This window comes from Palaemon carinicauda, chromosome 25 (genome assembly GCF_036898095.1).
Source record: "Palaemon carinicauda isolate YSFRI2023 chromosome 25, ASM3689809v2, whole genome shotgun sequence".
Classification (NCBI taxonomy): Eukaryota; Metazoa; Arthropoda; class Malacostraca; order Decapoda; family Palaemonidae; genus Palaemon; species Palaemon carinicauda.
Genome location: NC_090749.1, coordinates 78,607,754 through 78,620,537, shown reverse-complemented (window position 1 = coordinate 78,620,537; position 12,784 = coordinate 78,607,754).

The following is a 12,784-nucleotide window of genomic DNA, read 5'->3' as shown; positions in this document are numbered from 1 at the left end:
TATATATATATATATATATATATATATATACACATATTAATGTTTCTGTACGTGTTTAAATATGTTTTTGGGCTCAAGCCATGGCGTCCTGATGGAATGTTCCTTTTTCGTAGCTTCCTTGGGTAAATAACTACTAAGATATTCCCAGAGAATTTAACCACAGGTTATCACAGAATTCTAACTTCTGGAGCGAGTATCCTAAAGGTTTCCCTTTTAAGACATCGTATATCAACAGGGGACGCATGTATTAACGCGCCACATAGCTATCTACACCCCGAACAGAGTTAACCTTCGGTGTGTAAAGGCGGAGAATAGCTGGGAGCCGTTCCGCAGCTAATCTCGTCCGTGGCTACTTTTGGTACTCGAGACGTAAACAAACGGGCGCCATTGCTAAATGACGTCACGTCCGTCTTCATCCTTTGTACAGTAGCTCGCCTTACTTAGACGGATTTTCCCTGTGCTCACTTTATCGACTTGCATCTTTATCATGTCGCTACCTTCGGCCTCGCCTTCTTCTGGAAAGTTGAGTACAAGGTTCCAGTATTGTTTAGTTAAGCTCTGACCGTAAAGTAAATATTACTTTTCGAGATATTTGATGTTTTGTGGCAGAGCTGTGCCTCAACCGGACCCGCCATTTTATGGCGTCGTTGTTGTTCTGCATGCCTTATTTAGTTAGCTGCAACAACGCTTCCGGCCTTATTTACTAATCGATAATATTAGTTTATTTAGTCTTCATAGCTAGGAACTTTTATATCGTGTTTTGACGCTTTTTTACCGGTCATCGATTGACCCCATACCAGTTGGCTGCTATAGCCCCCAGGCCAGAGCGCCTATATCATTGTTCATGCATGATTTTTATCAGTGATCCTAGGCTTACTTATGAAGATAGTGGCATTATTTTACAATACTATTGACTGTGATGCAAGTGTTTTCGCCTTTAGGGACCATATAGGGGATAGGTTAGTTAGTGTGCCTTTCTAACCTAACCTACATGTAGGACCCCTATATGCTTCCTTCATCCCCCTGCCCTTGGGCATTCCCTCTGTGTAGCCTTGCTCCCCCTACCACGTAAGGGGATCAAGCTCTTATCAGAGTATTTTATCGCCTCTCTGTCCTCCCTAAGGGAATGAACCCCCCTTAGGGTTGCGCCTGAGAGTGAGGAACGGCTAGTCCTTCCTCTATTGCTAGGACTAGGTCTACGACTTTCCTGCGATAGCGATATGTCTTCAATCCTTCCTAGTTCCGGACGTACATCCCTGCTCTAGGTTAGGTTTTGGAGGGGTTAATTCTGTCCCTTGCTGAAACTATACCCATGCACCGTTTTCAGTCAGGCTGCCTTACCTTAGGTTAGGGAGTGTCCTCTCTTCCTTAGTGGCCGCTCTGGTACAGAACCCCTTCCATGGAAGACCCTTCTCTTCTCCCCTCCCCACCTATCTCTTGTATGGCCTAGCCTATACTTAGGTTAGTCTATACCCATCTGTCCCCTGTCCTACAACTCTTCCTTAGGGTGGAGTGATAGGGCTACCTTGAGCTTTTGTGTACAGTCCGCTCTGGTACATATACCCTTCATAGTGTCCTATGGGGTTAGCCACTGGATGTGTTCTGTATGCAGGGGTCTCACCCCCCCCCCCTTTTAGGTGTCCCCTAGCCCTCCCTTGGGCTACCTTAGCTCCCGGTCCTCTGCGGCCCCTGCTTCTGGGTGATAGAGTCAGCCTCTATCATGGGTACACCCCCTCAGGGGGGATGTCTGGGAGTCCATGGCCGGGCCCCTTAATCCCTCCCTCTGTCTCTTTCACTATCCGGGTGCCGGTCCCTTGCCGCCTCCACTGTCGGTGATACCCACCTCCTACCTTGGTGACTCATTCCATATCCCCTTGGCCGCCAGTCCTCCGTGTGCCGGGGGACTGCCGCCTGCCGCCGGCTTCCAGCCAATGGCTCTCCCCCTTCCTCATAGCTTGGTTGTCCGCCCGCCGGCCGGCCCCCGGAGTTCCGGCATCCACTGCCGGCAGTCCGGTTTTGCTATAACCATCCTTGTTCCTGTCACCAATCCGGCAACCTCCGGCTGCCGGAGCCGGCGCTCCCTCTGCCGGCGTGCTGCCGCTGTGCCGGCGGCCGCCACCCTGGTATTACTCTTGACTTTTATATTGTCTGTCCTAATGCCAGAAACTCTGCTGGAGCGGCCTCCGGCGTGCCGGCGGTCTGCCGGAACCTTCCGGAGGCGTCAAGACGACTTGCACCCCCTTCTACTAGCTATCATCTGATATTGATAGCCCTACACTGCAACCAGATGGCTTGTTTACGTAAATGGATCAGTATCTTAGTACTGTTCTATTGGTAATCATGCTGTCTTCTTGCATTTTACAGATTTCCAGCATGCTGCGTGTATCTTAGCGCGGCTGGTTGCCGGAAGCCGTTACCCTTTGGGATCCTTTAGCCCCCTAATTTGGGACTGAGTGGCCTCAGTCCCAACCTTATCCTTGACAATTCCCATGGAATTCCATCTGCCCTATGGACTTCTACTGGAATTCTATCCTGTGCCTTCGGTCACCTCCGATTGTCCAAGGATGAAGCTTACGGTAACCAGCCGGGCGGGATGCACGGAGTATGTTCCTTTCCTATCTCAATCCTCTGTGCATCACACCCTTTATCAAGTTAAAATTAATGATTAATATTAACTTAGTTTAAGAGCCATTCTTATGACTCCACCCATACTCATTTTCTCTTTCTTCCACAGGAGGAGCAGATGAAGTGTGACTTCGACTTCTGCGCTGTGAAACGCCCGCACTTCTACGGGCATACGGCTTATAGGAGTCACGCCCCTTGTGCTAACAAGAAAGGGGATTTGAAATTCTGGGACCCGCTGAACTGTACGGTCTGCCAGGCTCGCCTAGTCGATGCCTTCCATAATCCTCCCTCAGCGGAGGTCAGGGACACTTCTCGGGATAAGCTACGCAAGTGGGTGCGTGGCTTCCAGAAGAATGCCACCGGACCGTACCTGGCCACTGAAGAAATGAGGTCCCTTCTGTTCCCAAAGGCCTCCCCCGATTCTGTGGTGCCCAAAGATTTGATCCCCACTGTCCAAATTACGGTGGAACCAGACGTAGTCATGGCCCAGTCCATGCACGAGTGCCACCTGGATTCCGAGAACGACGAACACATGTCGGATATTTCGGAGGGCACGGAGAAGACACTTATGGCTCAAGGTGCAGAAGATGATGAGGACCAGGTGGAATACGCCGAGTCGGAGCAAGAGGTCGCTCCTCCTTCCATCACTGCCCCTACTCCTACACCGACGGAAGTGTCTCTCCCGTCTACCTCCGCTACCCCGGAACCCATTCCATCCGCCCAAGAGATGTTCCGGATGATCAAAGCCATCATGGACGACAGGCTGAAAGAAAATCAGGAGTTCATCAGGTCCATGATGGGATCCAAAGAACCGAAGAAGATCTCGGTTAAGGATCTCCCTGCATGCCCACACGCCAACCCCTGGAGGTATGCTGAGCATATGGTTATCACGACCGGCAGGATCTTCGTCAGCGACAAGATCGGCACGGTCCCCCTGGAACACGTGGAGTTCTTCCCAAACTTCGAGGCCTACCCGGACTGTTACGTCCGGCTCCGTTCTGAACCTGCCTCTAAAGAAGAGACCGAACCCAAGGAGGAGATAGTGTTCAATCTCGCGAAGGCCCAGGCTATGCTAGCCAATACATTTAAAAGTAGGGGTTTTACCTGCTCTAACCTTCCGGCCCTGAGCAAGAAGCAACCTACCTACGTCGCACCCGACGATGCAGTCCTTCCCTTCATGGAAAAGGCCTTCGCTGCGTGCCTCAAGGCTGTGGAAGAGGGAAAAGCCTGCCCTGCACTGGAGGAGTGCAGACCCTTCTCCATAGTGACTCCCCCCGACGCTTGACACTGGAAGGATATCCAGCATACTTTCGTGGTGGGAAAGCTAGATCCTGACGTAGCCGGACGTCAGTTTAACGAAGACCTCCCGAAACTCAACGATCACCTCCTTCGTCGGGAACAAGATACGAAGGAGAGGCTTGCAGCATCCATGTCCCACCAGGTCCAACTCGATATCATGGCTTGTGACACCAGAGTACCAGACCACTACATGGTACTCGCCAAATCCCACATGGCAACCCTGGTGAAGGATATGTACCACTTCATGAAGGCTCGGAGAGCCTGTCGAGAATTCGTGTTCTCAGGTGCCACTGTGAAACACGAACTCCGGAGGCTGATTTCCTCCAACATCTGGGGTAAACACCTCTTTCCTTCTGACCTCGTGAAGGAGATCACCGACAAAGCCGCCACGGAGAACAGGAACCTTCTCCACAAGTGGGGCATGTCAAAGAAGAGGAAATCCTCTCAGGACGACGGACCTCAACCTAAGAGGAAATCCTCCAAACAGAAACCCCAGCAACGTCAACAAAGACGACAGTTTCCGGGACCCGCTACTCCCCAAGTGGCAGCTCAGCCACAGCAGACCTTTCAGCTGGTCACCCAACCGGTCTTGTCACAGTCACCGGTTTTCACCCCTGCTTTCGAGCAACAGACGACTACCTTTCGTCCCAAAGGTAGAGGCTCAAGCAGAGGTGCAGGCAGAGACGCGTCTCGCCGTCCCTCCAGAGATAGAGGAGGAAAGGGAGCTAGCGGCCGAGGCAGTAAGCCCTCGGGACATCAGAAGCAATGAAGTGCTTCCGGTGGGAGGAAGACTCCGCCAATTCCAGGATCGTTGGACCTTCGATCCCTGGGCACACAGCATCGTCAAGAAGGGTCTAGGCTGGAGTTGGACTCAACCACCCCCAACCTTCCAGCAATTCTTCCAACAATCAACCCCCCTTCTGGAAGAATATGTCCTAGATCTCTTGAACAAGAAGGTGATAAGGAAGGTAAAGTCCACCAGGTTCCAAGGGAGACTGTTTTGTGTCCCCAAGAAAGACTCCGACAAACTCAGAGTCATTCTGGACTTATCCCCCCTCAAGTTCATAGCGAACGACAAGTTCAAGATGCTGACTCTTCAACAAATAAGGACCCTTCTGCCTCGAGGTTCTTACACGGTCTCCATAGACCTGGCGGATGCCTACTGGCACGTTCCAATGAACCATCACGCTTCCTCCTACCTAGGATTTCTACTCCAAAGGAAAAGCTACGCTTTCAGGGCCATGCCCTTCGGCCTCAATGTGGCCCCTCGGATCTTCACAAAGCTGGCGGACGCCATAGTACAACAGCTCCGCCTCCGAGACGTCCAGGTGATGTCCTACCTCGACGATTGGCTAGTCTGGGCTCCATCGCCCGAGGATTGTTTAAAATCCTGCAGCAAAGTCACCCAGTACCTAGAACACCTGGGATTCAAGATAAACGTGAAGAAATCTCGCCTCTCTCCAGCTCAGAAGTTCCAATGGTTAGGAATCCAATGGAACCTTCAGTCACACCGCCTTTCCATTCCCCAGAAGAAAAGGAAGGAAATAGCAGGGTCTGTCAAGCGACTACTGAAATCCAAGCGGATCTCAAGACGCCAGCAGGAACGAGTTCTAGGCTCTCTACAGTTCGCCTCAGTAACAAACCCAGTGCTTTGTGCACAGCTAAAGGATGCCGCGGGAGTCTGGAGACGTTCTGCATCCATCGCTCGAAGAGACCTCAAGAGACGGCTCCCAAACAGACTTCGACTTCTCCTCAAGCCGTGGTCGGAAGCAAAGGCCCTGAAAAGGGCCATTCCTCTTCAACACCCACCTCCATCACTCAACATCCACACGGACGCTTCGCTGGAGGGTTGGGGAGGTCACTCCCACCAAAAACAGGCTCAAGGCACATGGTCTCCCCTGTTCAAGACGTTTCACATCAACATCTTGGAGGCCATGGCGGTCCTTCTAACTCTGAAGAAACTCTCCCCACCTCCCTCGATCCATATTCGTCTAACCCTAGACAACTCGGTGGTAGTTCGATGTCTCAATCGCCAAGGCTCAAGATCGCCCCAGATAAATCAGGTGCTTCTAACAATCTTCCGTCTGGCAGAGAAGAAGAAATGGCACCTGTCTGCAGTTCACCTACAAGGATTCCGCAACGTGACAGCGGACGCTCTATCTCGGACAAGCCCGATAGAGTCGGAATGGTCTCTAGACGCAAGATCATTCTCCTTCATCTCTCACCAAGTCCCAGAACTTCAGATCGATCTCTTCGCAACGAGCGACAACAATCAACTTCCTCGGTATGTGGCCCCGTACGAGGACCCCAAGGCAGAAGCAGTGGATGCCATGTCACTGGACTGGAACAGATGGTCCAAGATCTACCTGTTCTCTCCCACCAACCTTCTGCTGAAAGTCCTCTCCAAGCTGAGAACCTTCAAAGGGACAGCGGCCCTAGTGGCTCCCAAGTGGCCCCGGAGCAACTGGTACCCCCTGGTCCTGGAGCTGCAGCCCAAGCTGATCCCTCTCCCGGGCCCAGTTCTCTCCCAACAAGTACAGAAGTCAACTGTCTTCGCTTCATCATCGAAAATCAAGGACCTTCATCTCATGATTTTCTCTCCCTAGCCGCAAAGAAGAGGTTTGGGATCTCGAAGAAAAGTCTAGACTTCCTCGAGGAATACAAGACCGAATCCACAAGACGGCAATACGAATCATCTTGGAGAAAATGGGTCTCTTTCGTCAAGACAAAAAATCCTAAGGAAATCACAATTGATTTCTTCATGTCCTTCTTCATTCACCTTCATGGACAGGGATTAGCAGCCAATACGATTTCGACTTGCAAATCGGCCTTGACTAGACCACTATTGTATGCCTTCCAAATTGATCTGTCCAGTGACATCTTCAATAAACTGCCGAAAGCATGCGCTCGTCTACGCCCAGCACCCCCACCGAAACCGATCTCCTGGTCATTGGACAAGGTGCTCCATTTCACCTCCAACTTGGATAATGATTCATGCCCTCTCAAGGATCTGACTCAGAAAGTTATATTTCTCTTTGCTCTTGCCTCAGGAGCCCGAGTCAGCGAAATAGTGGCAATGTCAAGAGAAGAGGGTCATATCCTGTTTACTGATTCAGGAGACATTACCCTCTCCCCGGATCCGACGTTTCTCGCCAAAAACGAATTACCCACCAAAAGATAGGGCCCCTGGAGAATATGCCCCCTGAAGGAAGATGCCTCTCTATGCCCAGTAGAGAGCCTCAAGGTCTATCTTCGCAGAACTTCGAACTTTGGTGGAGGCCAACTCTTCAAAGGAGAAACATCGGACAGCGACCTGTCACTGAAACAACTAAGAGCGAAAATCACCTACTTCATTCGCAGAGCGGATCCCGACAGTACACCCGCCGGTCACGATCCTAGAAAAGTTGCATTGTCTCTGAATTTCTTTCAGAGTATGGACTTCGAAAGCCTTAAAAGCTTCACAGGCTGGAAGTCCTCGCGTGTTTTCTTCAAACATTATGCGAAACAAGTGCACGAAGTCAAACATTTTGTGGTAGCCGCAGGTAGTGTTATGAAACCTGCACCTACCTCTGCATAGAACAGCGAGTTACTTGGGACTCTAACTCTTCGGGTGCCTATGTTGACCCTCGAGCGATACATAGTGATGTCGAAAACACTTAGTGCTTTCTTATAACTGTTCTTATCCCAGGTGAAATGTCATAGTCGTCACACAAGTGCCGCATGCCTAGAGCATGATGTGTTTTAATTAAAGACTGACGTTCCTCGAGAACGAGTGCCTATTAATAAATTTGAAATTCCCTTTCAGATTCAAGAGCAAGTCTTTATTACTATGTACATTATAATTTACTGTAAATTAACTTTACTTATTGCTGCAATTCATTTAATTTCTGCAATTGTGAAATAAAATTCCTATTTTATTACTTGTGCGTCTCAATCCGCTCCTACTTACTATGAAATACATGCCTGTCATAGTTTTATTATCCCCTTCCCTATGGTTCATGGAGATTTTAAGGTCCTAACCCTTATTATATATTCACTCTTACAATGTAATATTCCAATACGAATACTTACTCTTCATACCCTGGAGACGAAACTAACCTTCTCAGCACACAGTGTCCAACCACCACTTGTCTGCCTTCCAGAATGTTCCGATACGAATGCCAACCATTCAGTCTCGTCTCCAAGTTCTTCAGGTTCTTCTAACAAGGTGAATAGCCCTTCGATAACCAATTTGATCTCGGCATGGCCCGTGGGAACTTCACTGCCAAGGGGGGCAGGAGGATTCTTCCCTACGGTTCTTTTATTAAGATTACTATGCTATATTGTTCAAAGCCCTTGGCACTTACCCAATAGGGGAAAATCTACCACGATACATTGATTCTCTGGTATTCTTGCATCAGGATGCCATGGCTTGAGCCCAAAAAACGGATTTTGAGCGAAGCGAAAAATCTATTTTTGGGTGAGATAGCCATGGCGTCCTGATGGACCCTCCCTGCTACTTCGTCCAGTTTTTAGGTCCCACCCTGCTCTGCTGTATCATGGTGATCGGCAAGCAACTGGCTCCAGGATGAAGACGGACGTGACGTCATTTAGCAATGGCGCCCGTTTGTTTACGTCTCGAGTACCAAAAGTAGCCACGGACGAGATTAGCTGTGGAACGGCTCCCAGCTATTCTCCTCCTTTACACACCGAAGGTTAACTCTATTCGGGGTGTAGATAGCTATGTGGCGCGTTAATACATGCGTCCCCTGTTGATATACGATGTCTTAAAAGGGAAACCTTTAGGATACTCGCTCCAGAAGTTAGAATTCTGTGATAACCTGTGGTTAAATTCTCTGGGAATATCTTAGTAGTTATTTACCCAAGGGAGCTACCAAAAAGGAACCTTCCATCAGGACGCCATGGGTATCTCACCCAAAAATAGATTTTTCGCATCGCTCAAAATCCGTTTTATAATATGTATATAATCTCTATACGGTTTATATTTTCATAACATTCTTATAAACTAAGACTTGTTATAAGAGACAGGAAATCACATTTGGTTTAAGGGAATTGTTTAAAGCAAGATGCACCCTTCTTACATATTTTTTACATCATTTATACTACACCGAAGTTCAGTTCAGATGTTCATTCATGGTTGAAAAGGCATAACATTGAACACTGTATAACACTGATGAAATTCTACTGATTACTGAATAGATACTTTTTATTCTCCGTCACACCTTTGTCACTTTATACTCTCTGGAAGATTTGCTCAACAAGCGAATGGGGTTCTTGGCTTGATCATCATGCGTGACGGAACATCACAAGTACTATTATTATCATGGAGACTTTGACCACTGCAATCACAACAACACAAACTAAATATCCTTCACATATAGTAAACACGTTCAGTATGACTCAAACTACACCCAAGTGCCCTTCCTGAATAGACTAAAAACACATAGTTTTTAATTAGAATTTGGCGTTCAGAGAGGGAACCTGGACAGAGAGATACCACGACGTGATAGAAAAACAGTGTGTGCCAAGTCCCAATTGAAGCAAGGTACCAAATCTGAAGTGGCCGTACCGAGTCCAAAGTCTGGAGAAGTAATTCTCAAGATCCACCTTCCCCGACTGTCACCTGAAATAGAGGAAATGTTGGCGCTTCAAATGCTTCTCTTCGCAACACCTGTGAAGACATAAAGGGTTTTGAACACAACTGCTCCTAGGGCAACAATATTTGGGGAAACTTAACCTCCGGCCATTTCTCTGAAAGGTGAAAACTGACTTTTAACCTTACCGAACACTGATTGAAAATCGTTTACTTCTGAATACATGGGAAAATCGGCGTTCTAGCCACCTGTTTGTAAGGTGATTGGGGCTTTAATTAACATATCAATAGTTCACAGCCTTCTGACATCTTTAGCTTCCAATTCTACAGGTGTTATTTTTCAAATACTCTAAGTAGATTTTAATGATTGGTAGGAAAGAAATCAATCGATATATTTCACGATAAATGAGATATTACACCATAATGATGGATTTGTAGGTAGTAGGTTGGCCAGGGCACCAGCCGCCCATTGAGATAATACCACTAGAAAGATATTGGATCCTTTGACTGGCCAGACAGTAATGCTTTGGATCCCTCACTCTGGTCACGGCTTATTTTTTCTTTGCCTATACTTACACAGAATAGTCTGGCCTATTCTTTACATATTCTCGTCTTTCCTCATACACCTGACAACAATGAGATACTTAACACTTCTTCACCCAAGGGGTTAATTACTCTACTGCAATTTGTTCAGTGTACTTTCCTCTTGGTAAGGGTAGAAGAGACTCTTTAGCTATGGTAAGCAGCTCTTCTAGGAGAAGGACACGCCAAAATTAAACCATTGTTCTCTAGTCTTGGGTAGTGCCATAGCCTCTGTACTATGGTCTTCCACTGTCTTGGGTTGGAGTTCTCTTGCTTGAGGGTACACTCAGGCACACTATTCTATCTTATTATTTTTTTTTCTTCCTCTTGTTTTTTTGAAATTGTGTTGGGCAGGCTTAATAGAAGGGCCATGGATGCCTGGTGGTTTATCAAGAGGTTGTCTTTTCCTTTTTCTGACTCGTTTTCTTCTCAAAACCATCCTTACTGTCCTCCCTTCAGTTGAAGAGGCTATCCTGGAGGGTATTTAGCTTTGCATGGTGTATCAGCTCCTCTATGTTGACCAGTTTTTCCGACTTTTTACTATAGTGTATGGGTATCATCAATCACTTTATTTATAATTCTGTACATATTGTTTTTGTTATAATTCTTGGTAATCTAGTTTTTAAGTATGATGTCTCTTTTTTATTTCTATTAATTGTTATGCTGTCTGGAGACATTGAGCGAAATCCGGGACCAGTACGTCCTAGATTTCGTCAATGTCGTCTTCTGTATTGCAATATTCGTGGTCTTCATGCAAATATCCAAGACCTTAGAGTTGCGTCCAGACAGTATGATATTCTTTTGTGCTCAGAAACTTTGGTTTCTAATATGAGGCACTCATCTGAGCTCCTTATAACTGGGTTTAAGAAGCCAATAATGTTGAAACGGGATGCCATCCCTAGGGCCAGGGGAATGGCGGTGTATATTGGGACCGAGTACCCTGCTTCTCATAAGTCCCGCTATCAATGTGGATGTCATGAGATTCAGGTAATAAAAGTTTGTGGCAGGCATAACAACATTTATTTGTGTTCGATCTACCGGAATTCAGATATGGATGATTCTATCTTCGATTGTCTTCTTACCATTATGGCTAAGATACAAGAAGATGATAGAAAGGCTTCTTTTGTCTTTGTTGATGATTTTAATGCTCACCATAGGGAGTGGTTAAGTTCTATCTCTCCTACTGATCGCCATGGCTTAAGAGCTTCAGACTTTGCCTCTGAATCAGGCTGTGAGCAAATCATAAATGAAGCTACTCACAGGTCTGGTAATTTCTTGGACCTCGTATACACTGACTCCCCTGGCGTTATAACTAGTAAGGTTGGTTCTCCAGTCGGGACATCAGATCATGCCTTGATTTCATTATTAGTGAAGACTGAGCAGCCTGTCCCTGATATATCATATTCTTGTAAAATTTATATGAAATCCCAAGCAGACTGGAATGGGATTTTGCATGATCTTTTGTGCTTAAATTGGTCACAATTATATAATAGTGTAGATCCTGTTGTCCCTTTGAATGAGAATCCAGTCAACATAATTGATAGGCATATCCCTTCTCGTGTGCTAAGGTACCGAGTGAAGGACGAACTGTCGTTCAATGATGATTGTAGACGTGCTTATTTGGAGAAGCAGGAGGCCTATCACCTTTGGAAGGGTAACAGATCAGATTTGACCTGGAACAACTATACTCAGCTTCGGGCTTTTGCCCAGAGAGTTTATGCCTCAACTGAAAAGGAGTACAATTTAACCATAAAAGAAACACTTTCTGGTACAACATAGGAACATAAATGGTGGTCTACCCTTAAATCTGCACTCTTTGGTGTAGATGCAACAGTTCCTCCTTTACTTAAACCAGATGGCTCAGTCACTCACTGTCCAAAGGAAAAGGCAACCCTTTTGGCTGATGTTTTTGACAGTAAAAAGAGTAATGAAAAACTTGAACTTCCTCATTCATGTTTTTCTGAGGCTAAACTAACTAGTTTAGCTTTTCGATCTCGTGAGATTAAAACTCTGTTGATGGACCTTGATGCTTATGGAGGTGTAGACCAAAAATGGTATTTTTCCTTTGTTTTTTTATGAAGACAGCATATTTCTTAGCTCCAAAGTTATCTGCTATTTTGCGCAAGTTAGCAAGAAGAGGAGCTTTTAGCACTTGTTGGATAATTGGTATTGTTACTCCTCTATGTAAATGTGTTTGTGGTAGCTCAAGTCCCACTGATTACCGCCCAATTTCCATAACTCCCATATTATCTAAAGTTTTTGAACGTCTTCTGGCAAAACGTCTTAATAGGTTTGCTGAAGGTAATCATCTATTCCCTAGTTTGTAATTTGGTTTTCGTAAAGGCCTTGGAGCATGTGATGCCCTTCTTACAATCTCCAATGCTGTACAGAAATCGCTTGATTGTGGTCAGGAAGTTCGTATGATTGGCCTTGATTTTAGTGCTGCCTTTGACTGTGTTAATCATGAGGCCCTTGTTTTCAAACTGAAACAGTTGGGAGTGGGTGGGTCGTTTCTCAGCATTATTATTGATTTTTTAAGTAATAGATCCCAAAGAGTTGTTGTTGATGGACACCATAGTGAGTATAGGAATGTGATATCTGGTGTTCCACAGGGTAGTGTTCTTGGCCCACTACTTTTCATACTATATACACATGACATGTGGTTTGGCCTAGAAAACAAGCTTG